The sequence below is a fragment of the Marmota marmota genome, unplaced genomic scaffold, assembly GCF_001458135.2.
Source record: "Marmota marmota marmota unplaced genomic scaffold, marMar, whole genome shotgun sequence".
Classification (NCBI taxonomy): domain Eukaryota; kingdom Metazoa; phylum Chordata; class Mammalia; order Rodentia; family Sciuridae; genus Marmota; species Marmota marmota.
In genome coordinates, this window is record NW_025999853.1 from 50149628 (window position 1) to 50160618 (window position 10991).

Consider the following 10991-nt stretch of genomic DNA (forward strand, 5'->3'; position numbering starts at 1 on the left):
CCATCATCGTAGCTTCTTTTCTGGGTGGGGGGGGGGGGGGGAGGGCCGACTGGAAGTTTGTGTTCTGGCCAGGTGGAAATGATGACAAGAAGGCGGGCTCATCTGCGCCATCTTGATCCGCCACGTGGGTTTGAGTCCTGCAATATCTATTATAAACAGTAGATGGAGCCCTGAACTTAAAATTATGCATGCGACATTCGCACGCATAATGATTATTTCTCCCGCAAAGATAGCATCTCCCACGGGGCTTTCATACTAATTCCTGCGGCTTTAGAGTTTCTTTTAGTGCTGTGGCTAGGGTTACTGTCTGCAAATGGGTAGAGTCTATCTCAGAACACAAGCGGATAAACTCAGAAACTGTCCCTTTTTTACGGTGCGGTCTAAGAATGTCCTGACAATATTTATTTGCATTTTCAAATGCCAATTGCTTAACAATAAAGTCGCATGCCCCAGGGTCCCAGATAGACCTATTTGCTGTCTGATACAATCGGGCTACAAAATCTGAGTACGGCTCATTCACACCCTGCCTGACTCTGGTAAGAACTAAATTAGACTGGTCTTTGGAGACTATTTGCTTCCAGGCACGTTTAGCACAATTAGTTATTTGATCATATACTACAAATTCATAATTTAACTGTCTTTCCAAATCAGCAAATTCACCCGTTCCTAAAAACATTTCTACTGGGGTCTGTAAATTCTGTCTTCTATTTTTTTCTGCCTGTTCAGTACAAAAATCAGTCCAATAAGAACGCCAAAGTAAGAAATCCCCTCCACTCAAACAAGATCTGGCTAAAGAAATCCAATCACTAGGTGGGAGAGGCTGCGAGGAGATATTATCGATTAGGTTCTATACAAAAGGCGTACTCGGACCATATGTCTTGCATGCACTTTTCAATTCCTTAATGGTTTTAAATGGGATTACAGCATGAACTCTAACTCTCTGGCCTTGCTTATTAATCTGTTCAAAAACTGGGAATAGTTGAAAACCGCTAATGTCTTCCCTGGCTTCCTGTGCCTTCTTAATACCTCGCTGGAACGGGGTAAGAAAGGTCATTGTTAATTCAGAGTACCTGTTAAATTTTGTCCTTTTAGCAGGTAATGGCCAAATTCTAATAGCCTGGGCAGGCGGTGTTAAACGCAGCCTGTTAAAATTTCTCTGTAAGTCCTGAATTTCATAGTCTGATTCTTCTCCCTCAGACTGCGACTCATGGGTAGAATCTCCGCTGTCACCATTTTGAAATTGGGCTTCTAAGCCACGTGGTGGAGAAGAACTCTGTGCCTCTCTAAGAATCTCTTCCGGATTTTCCTCCGGAGGATTTTCTAGGACTGCGGAGGTTTCTCTTCTATGACCTTCTTCTCTATAATCTCCCTGTGGGCTAGCCTGATCAAGCAAGTTCAAAGTCAGATTCCTAACTTTCGGTTTAGCCCCTAGAGCCTTTGTTTTTAAACGGCTCAAGGGAAAGGGAATTAACTTAGCCTCAGGCGGATTTTCCATTTGAATAGACCTAATAGCTCTCTGAATGCCTTTCAATAGATCTTCAGGGGGCCATGAACTCTGGCCCATATATTCAAAAAGACAAATTTCCAGAGCGTCCAAGTTTTCTGAATATTTTCTATGCCTCCAGGTAATTCATTAGAAAGACAAACTTTTTGTAATTTCCTCCCTAGTTTCTCCCAAGTAAGTAAATTTGGGGATTCTTGTTCACAAAACCAAGGGCAAAACTTGCCTACAATCTTTAAGAATTGTAATAACTGAGTTTTCTTTATCTGTTTTCCTTTCTGATTAAATATGGTGTCTAAAATAGTCAGATACAGTTCTGGCAGAGAGCGTGGTGAGAAACGGGAGTGCGGCCTGCTCCCCCAGGCCCTCTGGGACCCCCGGCCCCAGGCTGGTGGGTGCGCTGGGGGGCCCGAGGACAGGATGCGGCATCTCCTGCAGATCTCCAGAGCTCCTGCTGCGAGTGCCCACTGGCTGGCCCTGGCTGTGAAGGACCGGTGAACCTGCCACCCAGATGGATGACCTGATGGCGGCGGGCATGGCATGGCGAGAAGAATGGCAGCCACCCATACACCGCGGAGGCCGGCAGGGGCTTCAAGGTCCCAAGGAGGATGGACGCCTGAAAGCTTGACCACACGTTGGACAGCGGAGCCGCACTGACCAGGGCTCTCCATGAGCGCTCAGCGCCGGCTCCTCGAGACCGCACCTTGTCTCGGCCAACAAAGACCGGAACCGTCCTGGAAGGTGAGGGAAGCCCCGGAAGACGACGGGTGGAATGGTTAGCGGCTCGGCGGTTGGTGTTCGTTCTACCAAAGAGAGAAACGGTAGAGTCACAAGCCGCATCTACCCGGTTGGAAATGCCCGCCACCCTTTGGGGAGATTTCCTGGCCCTTTGTAAAAGGCCTGTGTATATAATATGAAAAAGCTGCTCTCAACTTGCCCCCCCAACCTTTTAAAACTTGTGCTGCATCTGGACATTCTAAATGTAAAGAGGATGCCTGACATATGATAGAGTTAGAAAATAACGTCTTGTAAATGTCCGTTTGTTTGAAAAAATCAGAAATGTTTTCTGGAAGTGACTTTGAAATGAATTTGTTAGACCACCTCTAGGAGCGACACTTGTCCACGTTTGTTCAGTGGGTTGTTGGACATGGAGAAGACTGACCGTGAGAAGGAGGTCCTGTGCCAGACTGGTTTTACGTAAAAGACATTTTTCATATAATAACCATTGTTTTGCGTGTGCATTTTATTACTCATTAGTGTATATATAGTTGAAAATGCTAAATATTTTTTTTTAAATATCTAGGTTTTCTAGATGTTCTAAAGTGCCTGATATATGTTAAAAGTAGAAGTGGTAAAATATATGACACATTTTGTAAATTTCTTTTGTTAAAATTCTTATGAAATGGTTTCATTTTTTTGGGGGGGGTGCAATAGCCAAACCCCTGTTGAATAGTACAGTTGTGTGCTGGTCCTGGGGAGCACCATGCCATTGTGCTTACCGAGAGCCAAGAGTTGTCTATGGGTTTTGTTTTACTTTGCTGTGTACATAGTGTATATAAAGGACAAATGAGTCCTCCGAATCTACATCTAGCCTTTCTAGATGTTAAAGAGGTTGCCAGTGTATGACAAAAGTAGAATTAGTAAACCAGTTTTGAATATTTTGTGTTAAAATTCCTAGGAAAGATTGTCTTCTGAAAATTTTGAGCATTATAGCCCACTGGGTCGGTGAAGGGCCAGAATGCTCATATTTTGAAGACATTTTCAAATTAGAACTATTGTTACATGTGTGCAGTGTATTCAAGACTGTCATGTACATAGTGGACAAATTGAGTCCTTACTTGAAACATCTAGTCTTGTCTAGATGTTTAGAAGTGCCCGATGTATGTTAAATGTAGAGGTAGTAAAATATCACTTTGTAAATATCTTTTTGCTAAAATTCATATGAAATAGTCTTTTGGGAATGGAACTATTAAACCACCTCTGTGAGCGGTATAGTACTGTCTGTATTTGCTCAGTGATGTGGAGGAGGTGGGAGGGAAGCAATTGCAAAAGGTTAGTGTGTTCATATTTGGACATTTTCAGACATCAGTTTTCTATGTTTTGTGCATTTTGTTTTTGCTGTGTATATAGTGTATATAATGGACAAATAAGTCCCAATTTTGTAACATCTAGTCTCTAGATGTTAAAGAGGTTGCCAGTGTATGACCAAGTAGTTAGTAAAATTAGAACATTTTGTACATTTTTTTGTTGAAATTCATAGGAAAGCTTGTCCTCTGTAAAAAGACTTTTGGATATGGATTTGTTCAACCGTCTCTAAGTGTTACATATGCCTGTACTTGTCCACTGGACTGAAAATAGAAGGAAATGAGGAGGGAGAGGTTCAAGGACAAAATGGTCATATTAGAAGATACCTCATATTTAACCATTGCTACGCGTGCAATTTTATTTACCAGTGCTGTGTGAATAGTGGACAGGGTCTTATGTGGAATATCTAGTCCTTCTATATATTTAGAAGTGCTTGATATATTTAAAAGTAAAAGTAGTAGAATTGAAACTTTTTGTAAATAGCTTTTAAAAACTGATGAGAAATTTTGTGTTTGGAATTGTTAAACCACCTCTTAACAGAATACTGTCTGTTGTACTTGTTGATTGGGTTGAGGGAGGTGGGAGGGAAGAAGTTGCAAAAGGTGTTTAACATTGTTAGAGTGTGCTAGAAAACTTCAGCTTACCCATTGCCTTGTACCGTGCATTTCATTTAACTTTGCTGTACTGTATATATTGTATATATATTGGACAAAGGAGTCCTAATTTTATAATATCTAGTCTCTAGATATTAAAGAGGTTGCCAATGTATGACAAAAGTAGAGTTAGTAAACTCACACATTTTGTACACTTTGTGTTAAAATTCATAGAAAGGCAGTCTTCTGAAAAGGACTTTTGGAAATGAAATTGTAACATCATATCATGTGACACTCAGATGTGACACATGTGACAAAAGGAGAAAGAAGTAGAAGAAATGAAGGATTCTAGGCCAGAATGATCCTACTTAGAAGACACTTTCAGATATAACCATTGTTACATGTGTGTAGTTTATTTAACACTACTATGTACATAGTGGACAAACTTAAGTCCTTATTTGAAACATCTAGTCTTTCTAGATGTTTAGAAGTGCACAAAGTATGTTAAAAGTAGAGGTAGTAAATAAAACATTTTGTTATATATCTTTTTTTAAAATTCATGAGGAAATAACTGTCTTTTGGAAATGGAATGATCAAAACACTTCTCTGAACAGTACATATTATATCTGTGCTGGTTCAGGGAGGAAGAAGGAAAAGAAAATATAAAGGGCTTTATACCAGTGTATTTTCTGTGAAGCAGAATTGACCATTGTCCCTTATATTTGCGGGTTTTGTTTTACTATTCTGTGTAAATAGTGTATATAAAGGACAAATGAGTCCTAATTTACATCTAGTCTATCTAGATGCTAAAGAGGTTGCCAGTGTATGACAAAAGTAGAGTTAGTAAACACACCGAGTACATGTTGTTATATTCATAGGAAAGACTATAATTAAAACCAGTTAGAAAGTGAAATTTGTTAAAAGTCATCTCTAAGCATTACAGATGCATATACTGACCCATTGGTTGATAAGACTAGAAGGGGAAGGGTTCTAGGCCAGAATGTTACTGTTTGGAAGACACTTTCAAATTCTAGCCTTTAAAAAAAGGGGTGGGGGGGAGTTTTGCTTGAAAGTATAGCCTTTGTTAAGTAAGTGTTGCAGTTTGTTCAGTGCTACTGTATGTAGAGTTGGAAACTTAAGTCCTTGTTGGGAACATCTAGTGTTTCTAGATTGAAAAGTGCACAACACATGGGAAAAGTAGAGAGCTAAAGTAATGCCCTTTAAGTATGTTTTGTTGCTACTTAGGAATGGTTGCCATTTAGGGGAATGGAATTGTTGAACTTGATGTCTTGGAGGGTAGGTTGAAGGTTCACTGGGTCGGGGGTAGGGGAAGGAGAAAGTATGCATAGAGAAGCAATGGGTGCCCTTTAGATTAGTTCAGATTGTCTAGCCATTGTTATATGTGCATTTTAGTTAATATTGCTGGGTATTAAAGGATAAGTCCTAATGCCCAAAGTTTGTTAACAATAGCAAAATAATCCCTATATAAATGTCCTTTTGTTAGTTTTTAGAAAGAACTGTCTTCTGAGAGTGACCCTTGTTAATCCAGCTCTTGGAGCTAGGGATAGTCCTGAATTTAGTCACTGGAGTGGTGAAGAGGGAGAAGAGGAAGGGGGAGGGGAAGTGCTCTTTGCTAAAGTCTCCATATTTGGAAGACAGGTTTAGATTATAACCATATATCTATATGTACATTTTTGGTAAATTGTGTTTTTGTGCACAAAGTTCATACTTCATTTCACAATATCTAAGCTTTCTAGATGCTTGAGGTGACAGTGAATCATAAAAAGTAGTGCTAGTGAATTAGCCAACTTGTAAATATCTTTTTGTTATAATTGATAGAAAAGATGCATCTTGGACATGGAATTGTTTTATCTGTGGGCATTGTGTATCAGGACTTGTTCATTAGGCTGGCAGCAGAGGGGCACAGGGAAACACAGAAAGATGGAAGCAAGTGCTCAAAGATTTACATTTTGATGTAAGCCACTGGTGTGTGTGCATCTTCTGGCTGTACTATAGGAATATTTTAATTCACTGGGAACATGCATTCTTGCTAATATTTTAGTAGTAGAAATCTGTTAATGAAACAAGCTTGGTGTATTCTGTTGCTGTTTCATTTTAAATTGAGCATTAAGGGAATGAATTGTTTTAGTTGTAACTCTGCCAATATGTCTATCTAGAGGCCTGTTGCCATTTCTGTCTTCAGTGAAATTTTTGTCCCCAAGAAAGGATAACAGATTGAGTTGGTGTAGTGTATTCTTGGTTATCAAAAAATACTCATGTAGCTTCGGGATTTTGAATTGGTGAATATTCATGATGTGTGGAAAAGCACACACCACAATTTCAATCACACAAAATGGGATATTGTGTATATATGCATACAACCTAGAGGGACACGTCCAACTAAGCTTCTTGTGACTGGATGACTTTGTTCTTTGCTTGTGTGTGTGTGTGTGTGTTTTTTCCTGTAATGTAAAATTTACTTTTAAAAAATAAAAATTATTTTAAAAACCTGTAAAAAAAATAAATAAAATAGTCAGATACATCTCCTTATCTGTAGAAGTTGAATTTCCCATTTTAATTAATTTAATGTCTCATTCCTTCAATATCTCCAGGTACTTTTGTGACCCAAAGTAGTCACCAATTCCTTTATCTTTATAGTGCGCTCCCACTCAATCTAGCTAATCTAGAATGCCCCCTCGTTAGGTGCCAAATTCCACCATGCGACCAGCACACTGGTTTCATTAAAGAGGTTCTTGGCATAAAAGTTAACTAGTGAGATCAAAATAAACACACAGACTCAGTTACCTTTTTCTATGACCAGGTATGAGATGGCTCTCACCTCTCTGACTCACACCTCAAACCACCCGGTAGGGCAGCAAGGCTTATTCAGGGCTAGCAGGAGAGAGAGGGAGGGCACACCAGGGAGTGGCCTTTTATTGGGGAACAAGAAATTCAGGGGAAAATTCCATCCAATGAAGGTCGAGGGGGGCAGCACTCCAAGGTCAGGGTCAGTTATTGGCCTCAGGGTCAGTGGTCAGTCACACCCCCACACGGACAGACTCTCACACCAGGAGAGGGTGGGTAATGCTCTGACACAGTTTAGCCAGAGCGCCTCACACCCAATCTGGGAGGTGCCCAATCACGTGCAAGAATGGCTTCCCACAGTCTACCAAATTGGAAGAAGCCATGTTTGTCATTTTCATGAACAGTGCTCACAATTATTCAGATTTAAATGTAAGTAAGCCTCAGCAAACATCAATAGGCTCTCAGCTCTTTGAGAGAAATACAATCCGTTTTACTGTTTCTTTGAAAGCTGCTTTTACTTGTTTGTTTCGAAGTGTATAGATGAAAGGGTTAAGCAAAGGGGCAACTGAAGTAGTGAGGATGGACACCATCTTATTAATGGCCACTCCTTCCTTTGCTGAAGGCTTGACATAGATGAAGATGCAGCTGCCATAGGTGATGGAAACCACAATCATGTGGGAGGAGCAGGTGGAAAAGGCCTTTTTCCTTTGTTGGACAGAAGGAAATTTTAGAATGGTCTTGATGATGTATGTGTAGGAGAGAGTGACACACACCAAGGTAATAATTAGTGTCAGTATGGCAGAAGTCAAGACTATTTTCCCTAAAAACACGGTGTCTGAGCAGGTTATCTGTAGAAGGGGAGATGCATCACAGCCAAAATGATCAATCACATTTGAGTCACAGAATTCCAGCTGGAGGCCTATGCCAACGGGTGGGAGGATGATCAGCAGGCCAGCAAACCAACAGCCGAGGACAACTGTAGCACAGACTCTGTTATTCATGAGGGTTGTGTAGTGCAGGGGCTTACAGATGGCCACATAGCGGTCATAGGACATGGCAGCCAGGAGAAAAAATTCTGTTGCTCCAAAGAGGACAACAAAAAATAACTGGGTGGCACAAGCATTGTAAGTAACAGTGTTGTCACCAGTTGTCATGGTGTACAGGAATCTGGGAATACAAACAGTGGTGAATGAGACTTCCAGGACAGAGAAATTTCAGAGGAAAAAATACATGGGAGTTTTAAGATGAGAATCCAAAAGTGTGAGTGTGATAATGGTGAGGTTTCCAGCCACACTCAACATGTAAGTGAGAAACAAAAATATGAAAATTAGAACTTGTAGTTTTGGATCATCCGCAATCCCAGCAGGATGAATGTTGTTATTGCTGTATGATTTCTCATCCCTGCCTTGTGCCAAGTCACAAGCGAGTGGACCTGAAGAGAGGTGTCAAAAGAAGCCAGCATTGGAGCCTGACTGGTGACATCCCAGCCAGACAGCTCAGTGCACTTAATATTTCTTTACCTGATAATCAATTATCGTATTGAACACACTCATAGCATTGACTTCTTACAAGAAAGTTTCTACAGAAAATTTTGAATATAGATCTTATGCTTGTACTGCATCAGTAATAATGTCAAATAAAAACCAAACAAAACATAAATCATATGTGCAGAATGCAGTATATTAACAATATTGCCTGCAGGTGATACTCTATGTGTTCTTATTCTGGAAGAACTATGACAATTTTAGACTTCTCTTCTCCCATCTTCACCTTTCTTTGCCTTCCGCTGACATACTGTAATGTTCTATTTTGCAAATCAAGGACGATCTGTTAATTAGGATTTTATGTTGATCATTTAAAGTTGTTGTAATGAATTTTAACAGCAGCACATTCATTTTAGAGTTTTTTTTTTCTTTTTGTTCAATTGTCTCTGAATAAGTTGAAAAATTTAGAACATAAAGGTGCACCTTAGCTTTTTGGTTCTTATACTTTATGAATGAAAATTATTTCTTTTATGAGTTCATTTTAGTATACACAGTATTACTGAAACATTATATTGGGCTTCATTTTAATAAAATTTATCAAGCATGGAATGTAATTTTCTCTGATTCAGTCCTCACTACTTTCCCTTTCTCTTCTATTTATTTATAATATTTATATTTATGCCTTCTGGATATACATGAAGGTGCGATTGGTTGGGGCATATTCATAGATGTACATAAGAAAGTGTGTCAGATTCATTTCACCCTTGTTCCCCCTTCCCTTCCCTCTTTCTTGATCCCTTTCCTCTACTCTACTATCTCTCTTCTATAGTGAAAAGAATTTCTAGCCGGTTTTGAGACTCTTAGGCATTGTGTTTTTTTGAACCTTTGAAGTGGCATAAAGAACCATTTTCTGGAACCTGAGCATGAACCTGATTGCGTCCTGCTGTGGTGTTGGTCAATGACAGAGCCCAGAAGGAGATATCTTTGGTATTGCTTTCTTGGCAGCCTGGTACATCCAGTCTTCTTAGTGCCACTCAGTCACCTGAGATTGTCTCTGACTTCTTTTTTGAATGATTCCTGCTGTTTCATTCCAATCATTCTCCCTGCTAATTTACCAACTGTCTTCCTAATCTTGTTTATGTTCTCTGGGTTTTTGGTAATGTAACTAGCTCAGGCAACATCTAGGAACAGATGGACTCTTACAAACTCATCTTTGTAAACAAATAATAAAGTTCCCTACCTTTCTCTTTGGCCTTTATCTCTGTCCATTTCAGCACTTCCCAGAAGTTTCAAACGTCCTTGTATTCAAATTGATATATTTTCAGGAACCACATTAGATATGGGCTCAGGGAATTCTGCTTCACTTTGTATCCAAACTTAACCCTCATTGCAGTTCCATATTTTAAGCAGCTATTTTCAGATATGCAACTTGTAAAAGAATATCTTATAAATTCATTACCAGCTGTGTATACGTATTTAATAACTTAAAAATTACATAATGTTATAAAATTAGACATTATAAAATATGTCTTAGTAGGCAGATTGTTAAATGTTCAATTTTAGATATAGCTCACAATTTATTGAAAAAAACCCTACAAATTTTTGTATAAAAGAGGAAGAAACTAAGTTTTTAATTGTTTATACAACTGCTTCATTTGCACCAACATTTGTGGTCCATTTGAGAATCAAAGACACTGTATGTTTCTCTTATTTGTTACTGTCCAAGAGAACAATCAACATTCTTTCATTCAAATAAATATTCAATAATTACTTATTATTATGTATAGAGCATTATGTCAGATACTTATCTATAGGTTCACCTATGAAAAAGTTGCTCCCTAAAGAAGATTTGAGGTCACCAGTAGAAGATAATATTTCATATTAACACATTTTCATTGACATGGTAACACAAGGTAACAGCAGAAATGTAATTCTGGATTTGAAATAGTATCTATTTCATGCTTCTTCCTTGACAATTATTCTTAGTTTTACTAGTATCTATTCATATTTTCCTATATAAATCCACATCCAACAGGCTCTGTACAAAATTTGGCAGACCAAGGTGTCACCAAAAGCAGAACACATGGCTCAGTGTAAACAGATATGAATTTAGAACAAGGAAAACTGCATGGGAGAAATAATTCACCTGAGAGATGGTATTGTACCATTAGGACCCCTGGGAAATACAAGGTGATAGACCAGGTTTATTTATTCACACTGAATTATCCCTGTTCCCCTCCCTCTGTTCTCTCCCATGTTTTCTTAGTCTATTTGGTGATTTTGTTTTTATTTTTTTAATGAACCGTCTAGTTAATTTTAAAATATATTTTAGACACTTGTATATTATGTTTGAAACAAACCTCTTTTAGTCTTCATTTGGGACCAAGACTTATCACAGTTTGGACAGTTTAGGTTCAAGAAGAGTTTGAATTCTGCATCTGCCAAATCCGTGGCAAAAGGACTTAAATACCTGAGATAAAAAGGGGATGTTTCTTCTAAGATCATATCTAGTATGGATATTAT

At 38.9% G+C, this 10991-nt stretch overlaps 1 pseudogene; it reads right to left on the bottom strand.

Moving 5' to 3' along the window:
- Positions 1-7445: 7445 nt before the first annotated feature.
- LOC107139838 lies at positions 7446-8383 on the bottom strand (annotated as a pseudogene).
- Positions 8384-10991: the final 2608 nt, after the last annotated feature.